The sequence below is a fragment of the Emydura macquarii genome, unplaced genomic scaffold, assembly GCF_026122565.2.
Source record: "Emydura macquarii macquarii isolate MOO-44397 ecotype Brisbane River unplaced genomic scaffold, CSIRO-AGI_Emac_v2 contig_2834, whole genome shotgun sequence".
Lineage (NCBI taxonomy): Eukaryota > Metazoa > Chordata > Testudines > Chelidae > Emydura > Emydura macquarii.
In genome coordinates, this window is record NW_027132971.1 from 2,944,341 (window position 1) to 2,971,226 (window position 26,886).

General features: G+C 41.5%; 1 long non-coding RNA gene across 1 annotated transcript in view; it reads right to left on the minus strand.

Annotated features, from left to right (window-relative positions):
• LOC137166325 (uncharacterized) overlaps window positions 1-24,373 on the minus strand; it is a 61,230-nt gene extending 36,857 nt beyond the window's left edge. Inside the window, exon 1 of the long non-coding RNA XR_010923648.1 lies at window positions 24,328-24,373. This is a non-coding gene — a long non-coding RNA (uncharacterized lncRNA). The remainder of the gene's footprint in view (window positions 1-24,327) is intronic.
• Between the last annotated feature and the right edge of the window lie 2,513 nt (window positions 24,374-26,886).

Below are 26,886 nucleotides of genomic sequence, written 5' to 3' on the forward strand. Positions count from 1 at the left end.
GATAAAATACCTGCCCTACCAGTATGTCAACACATACCTTTATTCAGGGGGAAAAAAACAGAAAACATTTCAAAAGCCAATTCACCCTGTTTTAAAATCCCCTTTAAAATGTTGGAGAAATGTTTGTTTACAGTATTTTAAATTTCTCTTCCAGGAAAGAAGTTGAAGTTCAAGTCTAACTGTGGGGGCGGAAGCATGGAAGAAAGGCGGGGGGGAGAGGAGAGAAAATGAAAGGAAGGCAATCATACAAACAAATCATCCATCTTTTTGGCTCTGCTCTGCCAGCAGCAATAAGGCAATGCAAAAGCCTTATGTCCTGTACAACCTGCCAAGTACAGAATCAGTACAGCACATCCTCACTGTCACTGATATGCAGGAAAAGATAAATTTCTTGAATCTATCGGAACAGTAAGTAGATGATGTAGTGTCAATCCCATTAGAGATTATTTCTTATAGTTTTCTCTAGCCGGTTGCCAATATTCATAGAAATACAATTTTTTTTTAAATTAACAGAATATAAAAATTAGTAACTGAAATCTTCATGATCTTCACAGAAAAGATCAGTTATCTCATGCAGTATGGCGTCTGTCACTGACAGTGAAATGGAAGTGACATTCATGATATTCAGCCTTTTCTTAATTTCAACCCATAACTCCCAACCGGTACACCATTTTTCCCAGTGTTTACACCCTTCCTCCATTTGTAGCCAGTTATCACATGCCCTTCCTTTGATTGAGCACTTCGCCAAAATTTGGCTCTCATTGTAAATCAGTCCTTCCAGCCCCTTAATCATTTGTGTTCCAGCAACAGCTGCATAAAGCCCTTCTCAGCTGAAACTAGTGTTGCCATGACATCATGTCTAGCTGTGGAGATGAAAACTTGAAAACTAAAAGGTGTTACTGGGGGATGCTCAAGGACCCCTCAGGATAACCATAATCTAAATAAAATCCGGGTAAAAAGACAGAGGTTTTGAACAGTCAGTCGCTTCCCTTCTTTTGATTAAAAAATGGGCCCAGGGTGTTTTAAAAACTCCTTCTCCCACCTTAGAAAAAAAAATTGGATAGCAGAAGAAGATACAAAAAGACAGAGTATAAACTGCACCTTATGGTCCAGACAAATCCATAAGAACTTGCAATGTGAGCTTCAAGCAGAATGTATAGTTTCAATAAGGGCAGATGCTCCGTATAAGAAAGAGGCAATTATTTACCTAAATTCTGTAAACACACTCTCCTTTATGGGTCTTGAAGATGAAATTGCCTATGACCAACATAATTGTCTCAGATGTGAAAGATTTCCATTATGTGTAGCAGAGTTTGTGGCAGCTGGTGGCATCAGCAGAATCAGGTAGACAACAGCACAAATAGGGCAAATAGCAGGCATCTGAGAAACACTCCCTAAGGTTTTGTCTACACACGAAGTTGAACCATTTTAGCTATACCAGTACAGTTAAAGCAGTTCAGACCCCGCTTCTCCAGTATAGATACAATTATACTAGTATGAAGGTGTTTATATAGGTATAGCTCATTCCTGTATGGAATATTTTTTGTTTAAAAAAAATTCACATCCCTAGCCAGAATAGCTATACCCATATAAAAACTGTATATAGACCAGGTCTAATTCATATGGGAATGTGTAGAGACAGATACTACTACTATATATCAGGCCATCTGCACTATTTTACGCCCTCCAACCTACCCATGCTGATTTTGGGAACTTAGGGAAGCACCTTTTTCATGAAACTTATACACAGTTGTCTCTAAAACAGTGTAATTTACACCTTTAAAAAAAAGATTTGAGCATTTGATTAAATGACAACCAATGACTTCAGCAGGCTTCGGCTCAGGACGTAACTGTACACTGTCCACCAGACAGGATGACTGGTCCTATATATGTCTCTGGGACACACTTAATCTGAGATGAGAAAAGGGAAGACAAGAGCAAGCCTATGTAGATCACTAACCGTATGTTAAATGGACTTCTATATATTTTAGAAGAAGCACACATGCCAGTAGTTGTTTTCAATCAATAAATAACACGGAGGTTGAATTGTTCACCTGCCATCTCATTACTGCCCCCCAGCAGAGGTGGAATTATCTCTTAGCCTCAAGGTTACTTGCAAACTAAAAGTTACATTTACAGAAACATCTATTTGCCAGCCTTTTATTTTTTTCCCCTTTATTTCCATTATAGGCAGCAACAGAATTTGACACCCACAAGGATCCTTCTCAGCAGGGCATTATATATCACAGCATAGAAATCCATAAATGACAAATTATCCCTGATAGCATTGTGTCTCTGCTGACCTGCTCAAGGTTTAAAGGCGACTGGCAATTAAATGTCATGGCTACAGATCTGTTAAAGGCTTAGGGTGGGCTGTATTTATATTAATCCAAGGGAATTGAACCAAACTGCATTTTGTAGCTGTATCACTCAACTCAACTGAATTCAAATAGTACGCTTTCTTTTATTTCCCTTATTGAAATGATCTCTCCATCTCTCTCTTTATGTTTCATTGCTTAACAATTTGAGTTCTAACTTGCACTGGCAATTGCTTACGTAAATTAAGTACATTACTTTTAAAAATGCAATCCGCCCAGGACTGAGAAAGTAGAATGATATTGCATGCCATGACTCTACAATATTTATGGATTTGTAAACAGAACTGTGCTACAGTGTATTATAAGGAGCTGGTGACGGATTGATCCTACAGAAAATAAATGCAACTGACCTTTAAAATTGCTTTTTAAAAATGTTGTGTACATTTAAAGAAAATAGAGTTGCTTTTTCCTGTTTTTAGTTGTTATTTTGAAATATTGATTTTAAAAAGTTGTAATAAAACCACCACCCCCAGCTCCTTTTGATCAAGTGCACTCCTGGCTACATTATATGGAAATATTGGACTACGTCCTCCCCCATCACCCTTCATTCCCATGCAGCAGCCAGGCGTACTTGCCGGCAAGTATTTCAAACATAAGAACTGCCCTCTCCTAAGTGTTCATGTGGGTGCTGGCCATCCCAAAAGTATGCAACAAGCACTAGTTAGCAGGGCCAGGTATGCAGAGGGGAGTACACAGTATCCCCGGATACAGGTGCAGCAGTGGGCCTGTCCCCTGGAGCTCTGGGATTGACTGTGCCTTCCTGAAGTACAATACCCCCTTGGTGTTCACAGTGGGAACAGTCTCCGAGGTACAAAATATAGTGAGGGACACCTCTGAACAAAGCTATCATTGAGCATACTGTATGCAAATAGTGCAGTAGCAAGAGCCTGGCAGAGAAACAGCCAGATTTGGTGTACCTTCTTTGGGCGACATCTCAGGACAGAGTTGAGGAAAGGATTGTTGTAAGATTACAGCGACAGTGTGAGGGAAGCAGAGGTCTGTTGTAGTCACAGAAAGGGACAGTGTGGGCAACCAGAAATAGAGACTAGCGAGAAGGGGAAGGAAGAAAGCCCTACAATTTTAAAATAGTTTGTTGAGTCTGGATAAAACCCCAACCTTCAGAGGGCCTATCTGAACCAAGCCTCTGAATTTACTAAGGCTCATCCATTGTTAATTATATGGTTGCATCTGTAGCATGCACAAGTGTGCATGAGAGACAAGATTGAGAACTTTTCACTGATTATCATCATCATGTGTTGTCAACCAGAATTTGTAGTCAGGACCCAAGAAATGAAAGCCCCATGCTCTAATTAACTGTGTCACATAGCCCCTGTTTTAAGAGAGTCTTGTCTTGCCTAAATGTAATTGTTAGCTATAGAAAAGCAGCCCATGTGAAAAAAAGACATCAGAAACACTAAAACCATGTAATCTTTGAATATGATCACCTTTGGGTTGTAATGTGCCCTGCTCAAAATTGGGGTGCATTATGGCATGGCCACAGAATAAAATAGCACCATTGGTGTGGTGAAATTATAGCATACATTATTTGTGTCTCTCTGAACTTTTAGAGTAAATAAACTTATGGTGTGGAACAGACCCAACATCATATGGTCCGTTATTTAACTTTCCACTGTCACAAAAGAAAGGCCCAGCCGCATAAGTAAATGAAGCAGCTTCAGTGTTAATTCTTACATTTCCTGGATTTTTTTCTCAGCATCAACATGCTGAATATTAATAGTGGGATTTTCAAAAAGCACTCAATGATGACCAGTCTCTGTTCCTACTGAAGTCAATAAATGTGTCACTGTTGATGTCAATGGAAGCAGAGTTAACCCAACACTGTGCACTTTGGAAAATCCTATCCTGAATGTAGTTTTCTTGTACTGCTATATAATTTTGGAGATAATATACATAAGTTTAAAAAGTAAAAACAATTCATATTCTGTGCAGTTAGTTAATATGATACACAAAGATCTCAGATGTTACAGCCTGTGTTTTATGATTACCTTTCATGCCATCCTTATTAATTAAATACAGTGATAAATTTTGCAAGTCAGTTTCTCATATCTTTGGTTGGAAAAGGAGCAGGTGTGCCACAGAATTTTTTGAATTCTTTGAAAAACTACTTGAAAAGTTCTGGAATGGCTCATGAACATTCATGAGTTCATTTGGAGACTATATGGTGGTGTGCCTCAAAATAATTAAAGGTATCAAGGTATGCCACGGCAGAGAAAAGATTGGGAACCACTGATTTGAGCTACTGAAAATATCTTACAAAATACAAAGCCCTGAAGACTTGATTCAAAATCAATTGCACTCTAGGAAGTCAAAATCTTAAGGTCACATTTTCATTCACTTTTTAAAAATTGGCTATTACTACACAAAAAGATGAGCTTAAAATCTGTTATAGTTATGAAAAACAAAATGCATGCAGATAAAATAAAAACTAGCTCAAACCTCAGAATGAACTTAACCTGAACCTAAGCACACTGCAGGCTGAAAAAATGTTTATATAAATCCCAGTCTCCAGTCCCTAACACACCTGTAGCAGAGTTGCCACTCCAGCAGACCTCTTTGGGGCCAGATGTAGTGATGTGGCTGCCCTTAGTTTCCGCCACTGTCCTTTGGCCTATTCTGGCCATAGGAGCGACCTGGCCCTCTGCCAGAGTCCAACACCTTCTGGGACTTCAGAGTCTTTTATCAACATCCAACCAAATACAGGAAACAAGCAAACCTTCAGTCCAGCCAGGCTCCCAGGCCTTCTCTTCTTCAGAGGCAACCTCAAGCGCTCAAGTCTTTCCCCACATCTCCTCCCAGGCTCCTGTGCCTCCATCTCCAGGGTGGGAACACTCCTCCCCTTCCTCAAGGATTCAGGCAGGCTACCGCTCATCAGTGTTCCTCCAACTCACCCTGGAGGAAAATTCTCTCAAGGTCTCACAAGGTTTGGCAATCTCAGCTGAGTCAACAGCTCTCTTCATATTGTAGGAGTTCTAGATTGCAACTAGCATTAAGAAAACAATTAATTTGAAGGCCTATTGACCTAGGGAAGGGCAAGAACATCCACTGTTTTTTCAAATAGTCAGGCAAAGTCCCGTAGAGAAAGCGGGAGACCTGCTGAGACATCCCTAAGTCCCAGGTGCAACAGGATACCTGTCAGAGAGGTGGTTGGGCACCAGGGGTCTTGTTCTGCAAGGAGGCAGAGCAGGGGAACCAAAAGTCGCATTGCTGGATGCGCAAATGGAACTGGAGACTAAAGAAGCCTGTGGTGGGGCAGGAAGATTGAATAAAGGGGTGAACCCCAGAGAAAACAAGGATAGGCTGGAGGAAGTGGGGGGAGGTCATAGAGTTTAAGGCCAGAAGGGACCACTAAATTACCTAGTCTGACCTCCTATATATCACAGACCAGTGCCACCACCAAGCACTTACCAATTAAAGCCAACAATGGAAATGAGACCAAAGGAAATGGGACCCCAGAGACTCTGTAATATCCAGAGGGAAGAGAAAGGGCTGTGCAAGTGAGGAGAGAGGATTTCTGGCCAAAAACCCAGCCTGCCTTCCCCTGTCAGGGACTCTAGTCACTGACACCTCTGAAATGAGCAAACTTGTATTCAGGCCCTTTGGGCCTGATCCTGAAGGTTGCCGGTCACCCACAACTCCCATTGAAGATGACTATCTGATTAGTCTCTGCTTAGTTTTGTATTTGAAATTAGTGTCAGACTGGAGACTTGTTCTATTACATGCTTATACTTACAAGTAGATAGGACATATATGACATGTATCAAAGTGGTTGGACATGATCTAATTAAAATCTAACACCTGAGAGAGAAGATGGGACTTGCATCAAAGTGTGGTTGTCAGATAGACTCTTGCAGAACAATGAGGAAAATAAACACCATAGCCAAGGACTGTCTACTGAGAACACCCTGCTACCAACCCTCAGTGTTTTAAATCTATAGGCTGTTACTTTTACCGCCCCAGCACATTTAGCCTTAGCTAAAAGCAGTCCAATCCACGCACAGCTAAGAATTAGCTTCATCTTTAACAGGAGATAAAGTCTATGGGTTTTTGTTTTGTTTTTTAATTAAAAATGCATCTTCTAACCTTTGTAACAAAAAAAAAAAAAAAATTGATACAAAGGACTGGATCCAGATAGCTTTATTGTGAATTAAGGAAAGGTACAATGAAAACAACCATGGGAAGAAAAGCTAAATATGTGAAAGCAAATCTCACACAACTGTTTCTCTCCTCAGTCAGTTTTTTATTTCATTTTAAACAAGCCGAGTCCTAAGTGAGCATAAGCTTCTACAAAGCTTTCGTATATATTTCATCTCCACTGCTGCCCTGAAAGCCAGTAAGTAAAACAAGAGAAACTACTGGCAGGAAGATGACAAGAATCTAGACCCTTTTAGCTACTTAAGGCTACCACACAGGAGCTTTCCTTGCAAGGACATTTCATTTTATTCACACACTTTCCCTCTTAATTGGTCAGCAGTAAAAGGCAAATGGTGTTACTGTTAGCCCTCTTGTGTCAAAATGCCTTTTAAGTGAAGCCTATAGGTATTTTTCTCACACACACATGCGAACCTTATTCAATCTGTTCCTCCCACATAAATATATGTGGGTGGCAATCATGTCTCATCTCCTATGGGAGAATACTATATATTATTAGCTGCCTTTCCATTAGCGTAAGGCATGTGAGAGAGGAGCATCTTCTCCTCTGTATGAATAGTATGTGTGTGCAGTACACAATCTCTTATACTGTCCATTAGCTTACAAAGTGATGCAGTTACCGTTATGATAGTCTTTTTATTTTTTTTCTTCTTCCTTGGGTAATGGTGCGTGGAATGAATGTCTGAATCTTGAAATAGCATCTTAGACTAGTAATCTTTTAAAAAGTTTCCAGCATCAGAAAAAAACACAAGACAGCAACTCTTTGCTCTGTTTCCTTTATCAGAGAGAAGCCTTTGGTTTGGTACTACTGAAAATCAGAAGAAACAATTTACAACTGTAATAATTAGAGTGCAAAGCAAAATGCAAAGCATTTTCTCATCAGAGAAAGTCAGCCAGGCACACTTGGTTTTGTTTATCATACTGTATTCATAGCTTATCATTGGACTCAAATCTTTCCCAGCCCTTCAGTTTTGTTGATACTATTGTCATATAGGTAGCAAGTTTTCTGTTGATGGCTGGATGCTGCCCTTCAGTTTCATGATACTGTGTTATAAAAAGAAGGCAGTATTGGGTTGTGAATTAGCCACTATTACGTGCACGATTAGCTTACAACATTCTGCGGTTCCCTGCCTTTAACCATGTCAATATTCCAGGTGTACTAGAGGTGAATTATTCCATTTTCCTGCTTGATGAAACATTAAAGGCCTCAGTGAAATTCCTTTCTTATAGACAAAACTATATGCCTCATCTCTGAATGAGAAATATGACCAAATAAAGAATAGATGTACTAATTAATAATGTGTAGTCACTAGCATGAATGTGAGAAATACGACCTGAAGTCACTCCTTTGTCTGATGTCATGTTCTTATCACTTGGCAACATCTACTCTACAAGTTAGTAGCATGTACTCACACTAGTTCTCATTGAGCTAGCATGAGTGTAAATAGCAGCGTAGCTATGGTAGCATGGATAATGGTAGCAGAGGCACAATCAACCCATGCCAAGTACAAAATGGCCTGAAAGTGGTGTGCATGTACTCAGCACAGCTCAGCTTTGCCTCCACTGCCACTATAGTTACACTGCTATTTATCCTCACACTAACTCAATGAGCACTGACTAGCACAGGAATATTTTCAGCAGCGGAGGAATCACACCCCTATCTCGTAGACATAGCCAAGTGATACGAACATGACATCGGACAAAGGAGTAACCCCATGTATTTCTCTGAAGCCATCACGGGAGGTGGGGGGGGTGTTCTCTGATTTTGTTAGTGAATTTAGTGTTTATGAGAGGTGTTGAAACAGCAGCCCTGGAGATTAAAGCTCAGTCTGTAGAACAGAACGATATAGCACAGAAAACAGCAGTACAGTCTTCCCTATGCTGTGCTTCTAATGTGCTTTAGTTCCAAATATGTACGGACCACATGAAGGGGTTCTGCCCTCTCCCTGCCCCATCAACCCTTGGCCTCTCTGGGTAAACTGACAGAAAATGTGCCACTAATAGTAGAGGTGATTTTCTGTGACATGGACACTTGGTTGCTGGAACTGAACTAAGGGCCTGTCTACACAGTCAGTTGGTGCACAGCAAGCCAGGGTGGGAATGTACAGCACACTCTAGCTGTTTTCTAGTTTTTCAAATGCCTGACACGGGGAAATGAAAGCAACATTTCACAGGTGCTAGCACCTATCATGACTTGGGGGATTTGTGATTGAAGGCAGAAACACTATAAAAACAAAAGACAATAAATTCAAACGTTTTAAAATGGGTCCACTCCCGTGCACTTCTTTGCAGATCTTATATACATACAAAAACGTAAATACATAGAAAGCTGTGATCAGATGCATTACAATTAACACAGTGAGGGGATGGACTTGTCCCCCGGACTCCTAACACACAGGCTGTCACAGAGCTGGACCACACCCTTCATTGCTCTGACCAAGTAAGCAACATGCATACTTGATTAAATTGTTTCTTACAATTAATTGGTGGATTGTGACAGCTGTAACAGAAGATGAAGAGCAATACATTCTAAAAATGCACTTGATAAATGTATCAAATACTTCCATATGTGAAATGGGAGACAATGTATTTCCCATTCCTCTGGCTAAAGGCAGTGCATTAATGTAATTCATCAAATAAACCACACAAAAGATACATAACTGCTGCGACTATCCAGCACACATGGTTATGAAATTATTTGTATATCAGAGTGATTGTAGGAAGGAAGTGGAAAATGGAAACCACTGAAATCAAGTCCAGGTAGGTGGTAGATATACTGTATTAGGCAAAAATTTTCAGTCAAAAAGTAAATTCACCCAAAAAATGCAGCTGTCAAACTCTGCAAATTCAAGTCAAGTTTGGTGAATGCTTTCACCTGAATAAAAAAAAATCCAAAATAATTGCAGCTGTTCATTTCAAAATGTCACTTTTGAATTGACCCATCTCCTTTTGAACATGTTTTTGAAATGACATTTGAAATACCTCATTTGACCCAAAACAAATCTTTTCAATTTCTTGTCGGCAAGAAAAACTGAAAAAAAAAAAAAAAAAAAAAATCAGGATCAGTTCAAAATGAACAAATTTTTATTTATTATTTCGTTTATTTATTTATTTATTTATTTATTTGGACCAAAAAAAGTCAATTATTAGCTCAGCTCTAGTTTGCAGTGTAGGATGGGGTAAGGATATTTAATTATACATTTCCAAAATGAGAAAGACAATGGCTCACTTCACAAAGTGAATGTGTCTGAACATATAATTACAGACTGTGGTACTGACACAGAATGAAGGTCAATTCATTCAGCCCATGCACTTGTTCAATTTACTACATGAAATATCATATCATATTTGTGATGAAAAATACTTAACAGTTCCCCAAACCACCTTGGCTGGGGCTCTAACACTGAGGCAATTCACTGAATAATAGAAACAACGGCCCATGACTGCACCTGTTGTAAATAAGACTGAGTGTACATGTAAAAACTTATTTATTTTTGTGACTGTGATAAGAGAAAATTGGAAGTTAAGTCTGTTAAATAGACAGTAATAATTATCTTAAAATTCCCCAGGCCTATTCCGCTCCAAGCTCTCTCTCTCCCCTTCCCTAAGGGCTCCCCAACTATCACACTGAAAGAATGAAAGACCCAGTCGGGGACTAGACACACCTGCATGTGACTTAGATGATCCATGCAGCTCAAAGGAATACATTCAAATTATCTAATACACTATGACTATTCTTTTGAGTGTAATAATCCACCAGCTAAAGATGGTCAAGCAGAAGATTTGAATGATTACAAAGAGTGATCACATCTGTTAAAATCATATCTGTTTTTGGATAATTCAAGAACAGGAAAATGGACTGAATCTGAAGACATTTTTTCAGTATGAAATGTTTGGCCAAGTTTATGTATAAATATTCCTCTCCCCTCCTTCCCCCCTCCAACAGGTCATGTCCAGACAAAGCAAGTTACAAATAAAGTACAAAATGCAGGAAGGAAGGGGGGGAGGAAAACAACTTTTCAGTGTTAGACTGGGAAATAATTTGAGTTTATCCTGATTTTAAAGCTGTCTTCTATAGAAAGCAACAAAAGTCCCTTTTTTCTATGGGAACTGCCCTTTTAGGGAAGGTGTGGCAAAGCCATCTGCTGCTTTATTGCAACTGTTTTCAGCCTTGTTTTGTGGTAAAGCAATGAAACTGTACTAATCACAGAAACAGACTGTTCAGCCAGAAAAGAGAGGATGCCAGATTCCACAGAATCCTAGCCCACATGTATTGAAATTACAGGCTTAGCTTGCAATTTTATGGGCGAGTGTTTTTGTATTTATTGATCTGGATCAAGTTCAGATCCTATAGGAGGAATATGACAGATTTCATCTGTTTGACAGCCAAATCTAATTGTATTTTCAGTATGAAATGACCAAAGACAAAAGTGCACATGTCTAGGTACTTCACTGGGGTGCCATATGGAGGTTTAGATAAAGGCTACGTTGGTTGTTAGAGCTCCCTGTAATAACTGGACATGGCCTGCATCCCAAACAACTAGAGCAAGGGAGTATAGATCTGAGCTTCCTTTTACAGGCAGCATTAATAAGTGATCTGATTTTAAGGCAAGAAGTGGGTGTACGCATGCTCAACTTTTCAAGAGAGTTAGTACTCTAATACATATATTTATCCCATTTTTAGCTAGATAACATCACATAACCCTATATGGCATATAGCAATCCCATCTGTACGATATTTCATACTAAAAGTGAAAAACATGGAATCAAAATAGCTTCCACCACATATAGTCTCTTTCTTCATATAAGATATTAAGACAAAAAGGATAAACTGCAGAAAAGACATCACTCCAAATAATTTATAAACAGTAGACCAACTTCATGCCTTTTGTTTCTACATCCAGTTTGGGGATTTTTCTCTCTTTTTGTTCCAATTGTTTTCTTCAATATTTTTCTGATTCTTGTTGTGACATTTTACATCCCATTTTTCTCTCTTTTTCCCAACCTCAATTCCCCCTCACCCCACCCACCCACATTTATTTTTCAGTCAGTGGAACCTGATTTATTCAAAAAGCAATGTAAAGCTCTTTTCTCAGGAACTCATCATCTCCTCCAAAAATATCTGAACAAATTAACATATAGAAATAATTATAGATTAATTATCACAAGGAAGTGCAACTTCAGTGAGGAAATTCAAGACATACACCAAATAGCCCCTTCAGGTCCACTGATTGTAATGTCTGCAAAACTCCAGCTGAACATTGACTTAAGTTGTTTTCCCACATTTATAATTAGCATTTCAAAATGAAAATTAAACAATCTTTGTGGCACAGTTGCCTACTACTGTATTGGTATAGTAGCTATTAAAAGAGGATATAAACTTTTAATATTGATACCGTTAGAGGAACATGCTAAAGTTTTCAATATATCATGGTCACTGTTAAAAGAATTAACTAATTTTGCATAATAACTATTATTGGTACAATCTTTGCAATGAAAACAAATGTGTATCAGGATTTTCTTGCCTAATATATTTTGTGAATAGCAATGTGTTCTAATACTCTAATCTTTTTGCTATTCTCTATTCTGGTTGGTTGGCCTTTCATTCCTTTCTGTTAGGGTGATGAGACTGTAAACAGGTATGGGGAATGGATACAGTGAAAGAATGTTGAAGAGATCTGTTTCTATAGCACACATCTATAATTCAAAAAATAAGTGGGGTATTAAAACAGTTACTGTAACATAATATGGCACAACTTTAATCCACTGTCCTAATACTTTACCAGGTAGCCTCTGAGTCAGATGATAGATTCAAGTCCCACTGCAAGACTTAGGCCTGGTCTACACTGGCAATGGAGGTCGAAGTAACACTGCTTACATCGACCCCTTAAAGTACGTGTCTCCACTGGCACGTAAGTTCCGTCAATTTAAAGCACAGTAAAAGTCGACCTAATAAAACCAAGTGGCGTAGCACTGAATTCAAATTCCATGGGTTGAATTTGCGTCCGTGTAGCACAACATAAATTAATGCTATTGGCCTGCAACACGATTGAGAAGCATCCCTTCTGGTTTATGTACTCTGTGGCAAGGTGGTCAGGTGCTAGGATAGGAATATGCGTGCCATCTATTGCCCCCCCACAGTTTGGGAACCCCATTGCGTATGTCCTGCACATTTCCCAAAGTCACTACCCTTTTTAGCAGAAGCCTATTGATGACCCTGCACATTACATCACAGCAGCTCCAACGGTGGATTTACCAACTCCGAATTCATTCTCAACTGACTGGTAGCAGACTGGGGTTGCCAGCTTCCACAGAGCGATGGCCACTCGCTTCTCCACTGTCAAAGCTGGTCTCAAGCGAGTATTCACAGGCTTCAGGGCTGGGGACAGCTCCATGCAAAGTTGAAAGAAAGGGGCCTTTCACATACAAAAGTTCTGCAGCCACTGCTCATTATCCCACACCTTCATAAAGATGCAATCCCACCAGTCTGTGCTGATTTAACAGGACCAGAATTGGTGTTACACGGGTGATGTGTGACAGCCTGCAGCAAATGGGAATTGTTCCACTCTATGGCTTGTAGCAGGGCAGCCTCAGTAACATCACTATTTTCCATGCTGCGGCTCCTGTCTCACCTTTGAAAATACTGCAGGATAAACCGCGAGGTATTTGTGATGCTCACAATGATAGTGCAGAGCTGAGCAGGTTCCATGTCTCTCTGGCCACGGTATGCATGCAGCATAGTAAAATGGTGTGAAAAAACATTTGCAGTTTGTTTGGGACAAGAAGGGAGGGGGAGGGAGCACGTGGGAGGATGACAAGCTTCCCAAAAGCCTCTGCAGCTAGTTGCACTGTGGGATAGCTACTCACGGTGCACTGCTTTGAATGTCGACCCAAGCATGGCAAGTGGGGACGCAAGAGCCTGGCGCAAGGAGTGTGGTGTGATCATGCTCCTGCGACTTCTAAAATTCGGTGTGTGAAAGTCGATTTAAAGTAAATGACTTCACTCTGCAGTGTAGACGTACCCTTAGTGCTGACTCTGTAGACAGGCCATTAATATTAAAGGTGCCATCCTTCAAGACAGACACTAAATTAAGGTCCATTCAGTCAGCCTCTGGTGGCCTGTCCAGATGAAAATTAAAGATGTCGTTGCAGTTTTCAAAAAGAATAGCAGATAACCCAATGTTGTATGTCCAAAGTTATATGAGCTACTGATCACTACACAGTGATTGCGCTATTTGCCTACACAAATCAGTGCACTACTAGTAACCAAGTCATTATCCTAATGTGCTTTTTGTGTACTTTGATTAAAAAAGACATTACCAAAATTTAAAAGCTATATAATAGTAGCATATTATAATTCTAGCCCATTATAATTATAGACTTCAGAGTGTAATTTTGGATTTTTCATTAGTTGCTGTTTAACTGAGGGCAGAATTTGTTTCATTGTATAGCATTCATACACGCACACACCCACATGCTAGTGCGCTGCATTGTCGAGTATAGGAGGCTACCATGTGAGTCCCAAAATCATTTTGCTTTGTTGTTCCTTATAAATTATGGAATATAACAAGTTAATCTTTTCTCAGACACTCAACAAATATTGAGACTGCTGATTGTTTTTTTAGGGGCAACCTATTTGTGTATTTGCTGGACAAAAAATGCTGCATTCCAGGAGTTATATTTTATACACCTGAATCTATAAAATATTTCACACTAATTTTCAAACGAACAGAAACCTCAGCACACCAACTGGAGAATACTGGAGGTGGGGGAGGGAGCAAGAAAGGAGAGGAGCAAAGAAAAGAGAGAATAGTCAGGTATTGAGAGAGATAAGGCATCTTTGAGTGAAGGCCTGCCAGATATCCACTCTCTTGAAGATGCCAGAGGGGAGATGAAACTTCTACTCTTGCCCCCCAAAATGTCAGACCTGGGGAAACATTATGTCAAGATTTCTCCAAACAGAACAGTAAGGGGAGCCAGGGACTGTTAGGAATGTCAACAACATAGGTATGTGCTGCTATATTGGGCAGGCAGAGGAAATCAGAAGCAGCTTGGAAAATGATTCTCCCTTTCAAACACATTCTAAAATGCTGCAGCTGTAGTATGCAGATGGCCCTCACATATGCTTCCTGGGGCCTAGTCGCCAGTAACCTTCCTTCCCACTCTAGCTTTCTTGCTTCTTGTTAAACATTGGTAACTTGCCAGTTGTCTGAAAATCACAGGGTCCATGAATTTGCACATAGGACATTTTGGTGTCACTGTAAGACTTTGTTTACATTGGAAATTTGCACCAATTTTAGCCATTGTTGTAGCTGAACAGGTTCGAACTTCTTGCATAGACAAGGCAAAGATGCAATTTCCCCTGACTTAAAACTGGGGTAAGCTTCACAGGTGCAAATATCTTTCTTTTGGCTGCAGTAGTGGTTTGCACCAGCATAACAACACTGGTGGCTGAAATCAGGACAAATTCCCAATGAAGAAAAATGGCCCGTATGCTTATAGGCCTTTGAACTCCCCTATAATCACTTTAGCTAAAGAAGATCCAAAGGCAGCCCTAGCTGAAATCTTCAAGAACTTCAAAGTAGGTCACCCATAATACAGAGAGGAAACTCTTCCATCAGTCTGTATCCATTTGCTGTCTCATGTCTTGTAAATAGATTGTAAACTTGGGACCTTTTTTCGTTCTGTGCTTGTATACAGTGGGGACCTGATCCATGACTAGGGTTCCTAGGCACTACAGTAATATAAATAAATAGAGATTTTTCTTATTTTAGAAAAGTATTTTTAGATTTTAAATTAGAAACATTTTATTTTACTTAAAAGGAAAAGAAGATTTAATAAACTTTTTTAAAGTTGTTAGTTTGTTCCAAATATCTTCTCAATAAAAATTGTCTTGTTTGGTTAAATGCACCATGGTTTCTCCTTAAGCATTCACATTTGATGCTTAAATAATACAAACATTAATAAATAATAATAGTTTGCAAATCACATGCAAACAACCCAAATGATTCCCCGCCTCTCAGAAAAAAAAAAAAACTTGGTTCCAATAATGTTCAGCTAACACAGGGCCTGAATCAGCTCTCATTTGTATAGGGTAAGGCACAAGCAACTCCTCTGAGGAAAGTGGGAGGAGATTCTAGCCTGACAGTCACAAAGGAATCTTCCCAGCACATGTCACCATAAGCATCTAGTGAATGACTCAGTCTCTCTGAAGTCAGAGCCTTGGGAAACACTGCCAGTAACTGGTTTATTTCTTATCTTTGCTTCTCAGGAGAGGACCAAGTTCTTCTGTATTTTTACAAACAGCCATAAATTTTTCAGTCAGTGAACAAACACTTTGGTTTCTATTCATCTTTGTTTGGTATTTGGATGGGAAGGAAGGGGGATGTATCTCTATCAGCAGTAGACACTGTGTTTCTCACAAACTGTACTGAAGCCCTATAGGATGGCACTAAAAAGAAGTTCATGGCTGTAAATAACTTGGATGAGTTTTCAAATTAAAGTGCAGCATTTTAGCTATGTGGTTCCCATCCACATTAACTGCCTGATGTACACCACCCAGAATGTGCTTTCAACGCTGCCCTGCATACCAAGCATATGCTCACAGGCCAGCATCTTTAAAAAGCTCAAGCTGTAACAAAGCACTCCTGGGCTGTGGGTGTGGAAGACCAGCATAGAGGTTGGTATAATGCATGGCTAGGATAATAGCTCATATAGTATCTTATCTGTTACCCTTCCTCATGCTGTGTAATACCTCAATGGAGCTGGTCCCAGAGAAAGAACAGCAAGATCAGGCCCAAAACCTTTACCATAAACATTACCAAACTTGTAACAGCTGGACTTCTTTGCACAGATGGAGGGTTAAAGGGAAAAATAAAAAGTTTCCGCACATTCTTTCTGAAATTCTGTGTTAAATTGCAACTAATAGGAATTTGAATAGGACGGTGAACAACAATCTACACAATTCCACAAAATAGGCCAAATCTTATATTTATAAAATACAGTAATATGGTGGGAATGGGGGGTGAAAGTACACGTACAGACAGCATAACTGTTAACTGGATAGAATCAGACCTTTTCAAGTGCTTGACATAAGACCTACATTGCTTACAGCTAACATAAGGTATGTCTACACTTTGAGGTGGAGTATAAATTCCAGCTTAAGAAGATATTTGCACTAACTCTGATCAAGCTAGATCACTAAAAATGGAGCATATCCATGGTGACACAAGGGGCTAGCAAGTACATACCTTTGAATGGGTGGCTAGCCCCTCCTGTCATTTGTACCGCCATAGGTACCCTGTTTTAATGCACTAGCTTGGTCAGAAAGTATACCACTAGCTCACAGCATAGACGTACCCATAGATTCTTCTTTAGATCAGGTGGCAGGGGCCTGCTTCGAGTATGATGATCCAAGTTCTATCTCCACTGTCATCCAGAAGTGACCATTCATCACGGTGTGCAGCATAGTTAAAGCCCTGAACAACTAGCTAGCCAAGGATTGGTTGCAGTCCTGCAACAGTTTCAACAATGAAAAAGGAACATGTAGGAAGCAGTAATGTACTTGTAAGTCTTGTGGCACGAAGCCTTAGAAAGGAGGGAGTTCAATACTGTTGGCTATTGATGGAATGGGAGAAGAGCAGCCCAGAGCTGCAGACAGCAGGAACTCCACTGGGGAGAGCTCTCTGCTGGTATCTGTTGGAGAACTGACTAATAGGGCAGGCCTCTCTTGCACTATTGCATTAATTGACCTTTTGGGGAGATAGAAAGGCAAGACATCAACATCAAATGTGCCTGGACTGACCAAACTGCGGTCAGGAATCATTTGGAACAGACATTTTAGACCTGATTCAAACCACCAGGGAGGAATTGGTTGCAGATCTGAAGATGGAAGGCAATTCGAGAGAAAGTGATCATGAAAGGATACATTTCATGATTCTATGGAAAGGAAGAAGTGACAGCAGAGGAATAGGGACAACAGACTTCAAAAAAGCAGACTGTAACAAACTATCAGGTGATAGTGAACTATCAGGTATGGTCCAAGGGAAAAAAAAATCTAAGGGAAAAAGTCGTTCAGGAGAGCAGGCAATTTCTTAAGGAGACACATTAAAGGCACAATTACAAACTATCCCAGTGTGAAGGAATGATAGGAAGAATAGTAAGAAACCAATATGGCTCCATCAGGAGCCATTGAATGACTTGGAAATCAAAAAAGAATCCTGCAAAAATTGGAAACATGGATGAATTGCTAAGGAGAGGTACAAAAGAATAGCGCAAGCATGTAGGAACAAAATCAGAAAGGCTAAGACACGCAATGAGGTACACCTAGCAAGGGACATAAAAGGCAATAAGAAGAGGTTCTTTAAAGACCTTCACAGCCAGAGAAAGAAAAGGAAAGCATAGGTCCGCTGCTTAACTGAGAAAGAGAGCTAATAATTGATGACATCAAGAAGGCTGAGATGTTTAATGACTATTTTGAGTCAGTCTTCATTAAAAAGGTTAATGGTGACCAGATACTCAACACAAGTAATATTAACATGGGAAGAAGGAACATAAGCTAAAATAGAAAAAGAGCAAGTTAAAGATTATTTAGATAAGTTAGAAACATTTTAGTCAACAGGTCCTGATGAAATTCATCCTAGAGTTCTTAAGGAATTAGCTGAAGCAATTTCAGAATCATTAAACAATTATCTTCAGACAGGACAGGTGTGGTCCCACAGCACTTGAGAAGGGCAAACATAGTACCTATGTTTAAGATAGGGAAACAAAGTGAACCCTGGGTATTATAGACCATAGAATAATAGAAGACTAGGGATGGAAGGGACATCAGGAGGTCATCTAGTCCACCCCCATGCTCAAAGCAGGACCAACTCCAACTAAATCATCCCAACCAGGACTTTGTCAAGCTAGGCCTTAAAACCTCTAAGGATGAAAATTCCACCACCTCCCTAGGTAACCAATTCCAGTGCTTCACCGCCCTCCTAGTAAAAATGTTTTTCCTAATATGCAACCTAGACATCCCCCACTGCAACTTGAGACCATTGCTTCTTGTTCTGTCATCTACTACATCACTGAAAACAGCCTAGCTCCATCCTTCTTGGAACCCCCCTTCAGGTAGTTGAAGGCCGCTATCAAATCCCAGACTGTCTAACTTAGAAACCTGTAAAGATACTGGGACAAGTTATTAAACAATCAATTTATAATCACCTAGAGAAGTGGTTATAGGGAACAGCCAGCATGGATTTTTCAAGGAAAAAAATAATCGCAGCATACCAACCTAATTTCTTTCTTTGACAGAGTTACTGGCTTAGGATAGGGGAACGAGATGTTAATTTTTGTAAGTTTTTGACACAATCCCAAAGGTTTTTTTCATAAGCAAACTAGGACAATAGCCATCTAGATTAAATTGCTGTAAAGTGGGTGTACAAATGGTTGAAAGACCATACTCAAAGAGTAGTTCTCAATGGCGCACTGTCAAACTGTGAAGGTATTTCCAGTGGGGTCCTACCCTATTCAATATTTTGATTAATGACTAGGATAATGGAGTGGAGAGTATGCTTATAAAATTTGCAGAAGTTATCAAGTTGGGAGGGGTTGCAAGCATGGTGTAGTTTCACAACTACAAAATGGGGAATAATTGATTAGGTGGTAGTACTGCTGAAAAGGAGCTGGGAGTTATAGTGGATCACAAATTGAATCTGAGTCAACAATATGATGTAGCTGCAAAAACAGCTAATATTCTGGAGTGTATTAATAGAAATGTATCCAAGACACAGGAGGTAATTGTCCCACTCTACTTGGCACTAGAGAAGCCTCAGCTAGAGTACTATGTCCAGTTCTGGGCATCGCACTTTAGGAAAGATGTGAACAAACTGGAGGGAGTCTAGAGGAGATCAACAAAAATGATAAGTGGTTTAGACAACCTAACCTGAGAGGAAAGGTTACAAAACTGGGCAAGTTAAGTCTTGAGAAAAAAAAAAGACTGACGGGAACCTGATAAGAGTCTTCAAACATCATTTAAGGCCATTATAAAGAGAACTATGCTCAGTTGTATTCCATGTCCACTCAAGATAAGACAAGAAGTAATAGGCTTAATCTGCAGCACAGGAGATTTACATTAGATATTAGTTACAATTTTTTTTTCTATAAGGGTCATTAACCTCTGGAACAGGCTTCCAAGGGAGGTTGTAGAATCCCCATCATTGGAGGATTTTAAGAACAGACTGGACAAACACCTGCCAGGGATAGTCTAGGTTCACTTGGTCCTGCCTCAGCTCAGGCGGCTGGACTTGATGACTTCTTGAGGTCCCTTCCAGCCATATATTTCTAAGATTCTATGAAAGGGAGCCTGGGCAGAGTTACATGAGGAAAAGAGAGAGAGGGGTGATGTGGATTCTATCAAGGGTTCTAGATACCATTGATCCCTTCTTAAGAGCTGAGCTGAGATTGCTGACCTATGGACAGTGCAGAGTGGTTGCAGCTTCAAGGCAGCAGCAGTAGCTTGGTAGCAACAGTTCCAAAATAACAGTGCAGAATGGCAACATCAACAGTTTCTCCAAGGTGATGGACAGCTCAGAATGGTGGCGGCACCTTCAAGGGGATGGAGGGCATACCGTGGTAGCAAAGCTAAGCTGAAGCCACAGAGACAGCAGCAGCCTAACCAGGGCACTCCAGCAATTAAAGCTGAAATTACTCCAACAGCATTAGGTAATAGAGCCGCCAGAACAGCCCTGGCAGCACGGACCTGTTACAATCTTTGGACTTTTCCAACCCAGGCCAACCGTAGAACACAGAACTTAAATGGGCTAATTTAGACTTTAGCAAAGCTTTTGATATGGTCTCCCACAGTATTCTTATCAGCAAGTTAAAGAAGTAGGGGTTGGATGAATGGACTATAAGATGGATAGAAAGCTGGCTAGATCATCGGGCTCAACAGGTAGTGATCAATGACTCAATGACTAGTTGGCAGCCAATAACAAGCAGAGAGCCCCAGGGGTCAATGCTGGGACTGGTTTTGTTCAACGTCTTCATTAATGATCTGGAGGATGGGGTGGATTTCACTCTCAGCAAGTTTGAAGATGACACTAAGATGGGGGGAGTGGTAGATATCCTGGAGGGCAAGCATAAAATACAGAGTGACTTAGACAAACTAGAGGATTGGGCCAAAAGAAATCTGATGAGATTCAACAAGTGCAGAGTCGCAGAGTCCGCACTTAGGATGGAATAATCCCATGCACTGCTACAGACTGGGGACTGACTGGCTAAGCAGCAGTTCAGCAGAAAAGGACGTGGGGGTTATGATGGGCAAGAAGCTGGATATGAGTCAACAGTGTGTCCTTATTTTCAAGAAGGCTAATGGCATATTGGACTGCATTAGTAGGAGCATTGCCAGCAGATCAAGGGAAGTAATTATTCCCTTCTATTTGGCACTGGTGAGGTCTTATTTGGAGTACTGTGTCCAATTTTGGCCCCTTCCTTCCCCGTCTCCCCCCCCCCCCCTACAGAAAGGAGGTGGACAAATTGGAAAAAGTCCAGCGGAGGGCAACAAAAATGATTAGGGGGCTGAATCACATGACTCATGAGGAGAGGCTGAGGGAACTAAGCGTGTTTAGTCTGCAGAAGAGAAGAATGAGAGGGGATTGGATAGTAGCATTTAACTACCTGAAAGGGGATTCCAGGGAGGATGGAACAAGGCTGCTCTCGGTGGTAGTAGATGACAGAACTAGGCACAATGGTCTCAAGTTGCAGTGGGGGAGGTCTAGGGTGGATATTATGAAAAACCTTTTCACTAGGAGTGTGGTGAAGCATTGCAATGGGTTACTTAGGGAGGTGGTGGAATTTCCATTCTTAGCGGCTTTTAAGGTGCGGCTTGACAAAGCCCTGGTTGGGATGGTTTAGTTGGGGTTGGTCCTGCTTTGAGCAGGGGGATTGGACTACATGACCTCCTGAGGTCCCTTCCAACCCTAATCTTCTATGAGTCTATAATTCTAGGTCATGAATCTTAGGAATGAGTGTAAAAGAGATTCAAACCAAGTCCTATGAAGGGGACTTTCTAGCCACTATATTTAAACTGGAAGTTTGAAATTGCCACATGGGCAGGAGGAAGTTATGTAGTGTCACACTTCTTGTTGACTCTCCCGAGCTCCCTCTTACACACAGACACACACACATGAACAAGTAGCAGAGACCAAATCTGGCAGTAGTAGACTGATATACTCATACTCAAGCATGTACTCTACTGAGTTTACTTTATTTTACCCCAAAAACTCCCCCCCTTAAATAGTACTTCCATTCTTTCCCCACATTAATCTTCCCTTGAGGACCCACATCAAAGCCACATCTTTTGAGTAAAAAATGAAGTGATTATACTCAAAGCCCCTTCACAGTGGTCTTTAATCAGCCAGACTCTGCCCACTCTCAATCCTGTATACACCAAGTTGTGAGGAATTGTGTGATAGAATAAAGTAACTTTTAAAGCACTGAACTACACTAATAAATAGGGATTTCAGGATAGCTATTTAAATCTTGGTTTTATGAAATGACTGAAAAGTTACTGAATTTTTCACCCATAGACCATCTTTTAATATTCCATTCAGCAACCAGAAGTTACCATTATCTGATGGCTGTTCATTTTTCTGAGATGGCAGTCTCAATCCATTTCCTAGAGGACAGTTGTCCACCTTAGTTGAAACCATCAACACAATTAGCATCCACAGTGGCAAGGGCCAAGGATTCAGTGGGCACAGAGACTGGTTTCTCACTGAGATCTGAAGCCTCCCCAGGTCAGGTTTAAGGCAGACAGACATGTTAATATAGGGATGATTGTATTAGTGCTGACTATGTCACATGTGTCCAATAAAGGGCTTCAATCTCTAATGTTTGTCTTGCAGCTTTTACTAGCCTTACATTCACTGGCATTAAAAAAAAATAATCCAAGAAACATTTTCAAGCAATAAACAGATCATTTCTCTGAAAGGAAAAGTAATTTCCTGGTAACTTTAGGAAATATTTAAATAACCCACACATCTTTACAACCAACTAGCTCATTTGAATAAGGAAATTTCTAATCTTGTGCTTATAAAGTTTCCCATTCAATTCTTGGAGCAGCTGTACATCTCATCTTAAAAATCAACACCCCAGTCAGTAAAACTGTGAATCTGGACCAACATTTTCTGGTCTTGTTCTAACTTCTTTCATAGTCAGTGATTTTATATGTACAGGAAATTCATCTGCACTAGAATGTATAGCCTTCTTCCTTCCAGAGGTCAGGGTGCTATGAGAACAACCCACAGAACTATTTCCATTGCCTGGAAGCAATGTTTTATTTCTGCCTTATTTAAAATAAATCAGCATCTATTCTTTCCATTCAGTCCAGCATGGATAATTCCCTGAGGCAAAGGAAAATTGCCTTCATCATTGCATTGCCCGGTCCTGCTACACGAATGCAATATTTTTAAGTGCTTGTTCTCGTGAGAAAAAAGCCATAAACAATATTTATTTCTAACTAATCCATTTCTAGCTCTGCTCTAAGATTAAAGAATTAGGGTCTGCTACAGATGCTGCCCTTATCATATTAATTACTGTAAATTGGCAGCAGTCTCCGAAAAAATCCACTTCCAGAGCGTGGGAGTGCCAGGTTCTATGCTTCAGACATCAGAAAGAACATATTAAATGGATTAATGTTATGCAATGCTAAACAAATGAAGTATATGTTACATTGGAATGATTGGCTTGATCCAGCAGTCCTTACTGTGTCAAAATTCTAAAGACTGTAGAATCCAATCTTGTGTGTGCTAAAGTTTCTTTGTAGTCAAATGATTTCCAGTACTGCTTTTTCCTTTTTTAAACGAATACTTTGTGTTATATGTTTAAAAAGTGGTACATAGCAGGGGCCTAATCCAAAGACTCCCTTTGATTTCAATAGACAATGGATTATGTCATAGGTGATATTAGCCTTTTGCTTTCACTTTGTGTAGGCATGGTTGATTTACATGCAGTTCAGAGAGGTAAAAGATCAATCAGTACCATTCTGTCTTGTTAGCTAATGCATGTAGAACTAGGCAAAGTTTTTTCAGTGAATAGTAAATTTGCCAAAAAAATGCTTTTGGGAAGTACCCAAAGTATTCACAAATTAGGATGGAATTCAGTGAAAAATTTCAGCTAAAAAATTGATTTCCCCCCCCCAAAAAAAGTCAAAACAGTTCATTTCAGCCATTTCTAAACAAAATATTTTGACTGGGTTTCAAAACACTTCATTCCAACTGTGATAGATTTGGTAATTTTCTGCAAATCTTTGGGAGATCTTACTGGATTAAGTTTATAGATCATCACGGGCCAGAGCCTCCCGGCCATGCTGAGCATCAGCTCTGCCAGGTGCTGTGCCCCCCACCACCCCCACTTGGTGTCTTTCCTGTCATCCTCTTGCCCTGTGGACTCCTCTCACCCCAAGAACTGCAGCCTCCTCTTCATGACTCAGCCCTCCAGCCCAGTCACTATGTGTTCCCCTTCCGGGGGTGGTGTAACGAAGTCTTTCTAGGACTCTCAGGCAGAATCCAGTTCAAACTTGTATATGAGAGCCTCTTTCCAGGCAGTGGTACCTCTCTAGAGGTATTGCAACCTGAGTGAATTTGCCTGATCACCACTTGCACTTCTTCATTCCTGGCAGTCTGCTGTCCTCTGCCTGGCCTGTGCCCTCTACTCCAGGTTTGAGCTCAGGAGCCCTCCTATCTGCAACTAAGGCCTGCATTGTCCTTGCTGCTTTTCCCTAGCTTTTTCCTACCTTCTTGGCTTCCCACCTCTGTGAGCTCACCAGCCTTCCAACTCCCTCCTCCCATGCAGTGACTGAAGACTCCTTCCTTCCATTCCCTTCTGTTGTCAGCTTCCTGGCTTATATAGGCCCTGCCTCTTCCTGCCCAGCTGGCCCTCTTCTAATTAAATCCCTGCTCCCTGTCTCCTTCTTCAGGTGCAGCCTGGACAGGTTAATTGGCCATCTTCACCCTTCCAGGCCTTGTGTGGGGTGGACACCCCTTCACTCAAGAATAAATGTGCTTGCTTAGAAAGGATGGTGTGGTAACTTATAACAGCTAGCAACTACATTGTTCACAGCCTTTGAAGAAAAGGTCAAGAGCAGATGCTGGCCTGTTCAGCTGGGGGTTTGCTGGGGATATTGCAGTGTAGGCAGGGAACTGTGCAGCCTGGAAAAACTCCAGTCAGGAGGGAGAGAGGCATGGGTCTCTGACCAAGAGAAGTGACAAGGACAGAGCCTGAAGCCTAAGGGTGGTTGATCATTGACCATATGTAAGGATAAGACACTGTCCCAGATTCTGTGATTCCAGAGGCCTCCATGAAATTCTCTCTTTCAGCTTCCGTCCTGTCACCTAGGTGGAAGCTGTCCTCTTCTGAGGGCTGTGGAGCTCTCAGGGGACAGCACCTCTCACTGGCTGCAAGGACCCCCAGCTCTGAGCTGCCGCCAAGGGCCCCATTGCTGTCAGCCTGGGCAGTGGGGACCCCACGGCTCAGAGCCCCCAGCAGCAGCAACAACCCCACAGCTCCACCCCAGGTCCAACCCCCAGGCCCACAGTTTGGAGCCCCCTCTGGGAGGTAGCTGGGGTCCCATAGCTTGGAGCCGGTGGGGGGGACCCAGAATTTCTAGCTGCCATGCGGGGAGCCCAGTGCTCCGAGCTTGAACCCCGCAGCTTCCTGCTGGCGTGGGGAACCCGGAGTTCTTAGCCACCATGGAGGGAAGCCCAGATCTCCAAGCTAGTACCCTGCAGCTCCAAGCTACCACAGGCAGCGAGGGGACCCTGCAGCTCCCAAGCCTAATGGGCAACAGGAGACCCCAAGGCTCTGAGACACGCAGCACTCTGTTACTGGGGGAAGCCCGGAGCTCAGCCGTTTCCTGCAGATCCCAGGTGGGGGGCCCCACAGCACCGAGTTGCCATGTGGGCAGGTAACCCTGATGGTGGAACTCTGAGCCTCCAGGGCAGGAGTGCAGGACTCCATCCCCCTCTACTCCTCTCATGCAGTAGGACTTGGGCTCTCCATCCCCGTTAGTCCCATTTTGCCATGGTTACTTTTAGTAAAAAGTCAAGGACAGGTGAATTTTCCATGAATTTTTGTTTACTGCCCATGACTTGTCCATGACTTTTACTAAAAATAACCATGACAAAACCTTAACCTTGTCATAGAATCATAGAATCATAGAATATTAGAGTTGGAAGGGACCTCAGGAGGTCATCTAGTCCAACCCCCTGCTCAAAGCAGGACTAACCTCTGCTATATCATCCCAACCAGGGCTTTGTCAAGCCGCAGCTTAAAAACCTCTAAGGATGGAGATTCCACCACCTCCCTAGGTAACCCATTCCAGTGCTTCACCACCCTCCTAGTAAAAAACTTTTTCCTAATGTCCAACCTAGACCTCCCGCCCTGCAACTTGAGACCATTGCTCCTTGTTCTGTCATCTGCCACCACCGAGAACAGCCTAGCCCCATCCTCCCTAGAACCCCCTTTCAGGTAGTTAAAGGCCGCTATCAAATCCCCCTCACTCTTCTCTTTTGCAGACTAAACAAGCCCAGTTCCCTCAGCCTCTCCTCATAAGTCCTATGCTCCAGCCCCCTAATCATTTTTGTTGCCCTCCGCTGGACTCTCTCCAACTTGTCCACATCCTTTTTGTATTGGGGGGCCCAAAACTGGACACAATATTCTAAATGCGGCCTCACCAATGCCGAATAGAGGGGAATAATCACTTCCCGTGACCTGCTAGCAATGCCCCTCCTAATGCAGCCCAATATGCCATTGGCCTTCTTGCCAACCAGGGCACACTGCTGACTCATATCCAGCTTTTTATCCACTGTTACCCCCAGGTCCTTTTCTGCAGAGCTGCTGCCCAGCTCGTCGGTCCCCAGTCTATAGCTGTGCATGGGATTCTTTCTTCCTAAGTGGAGGACTCTGCACTTTTCTTTGTTGAACCTCATTAGATTTCTTTTGGCCCAATCCTCCAGTTTGTTTAGGTCACTCTGTATCCTATCCCTACCTTGCAGGGTATCTACCACTCCCCCCAGCTTAGTGTCGTCCGCAAACTTGCTGAGGGTGCAATCTACCCCATCCTCCAGATCATTAATAAAGATGTTGAACAAAACCGGCCCCAGGACCGACCCCTGGGGAACTCCGCTTGTGACCGGTTGCCAGCTAGACATGGAGCCATTGATCACTACTCGTTGAGCCCTATGCTCTAGCCAGTTCACTATCCATTTTATAGTCCATTCATCCAACCCATACTTCTTTAACTTGCTGATAAGAATACTGTGAGAAACCGTATCAAAAGCTTTGCTAAAGTCAA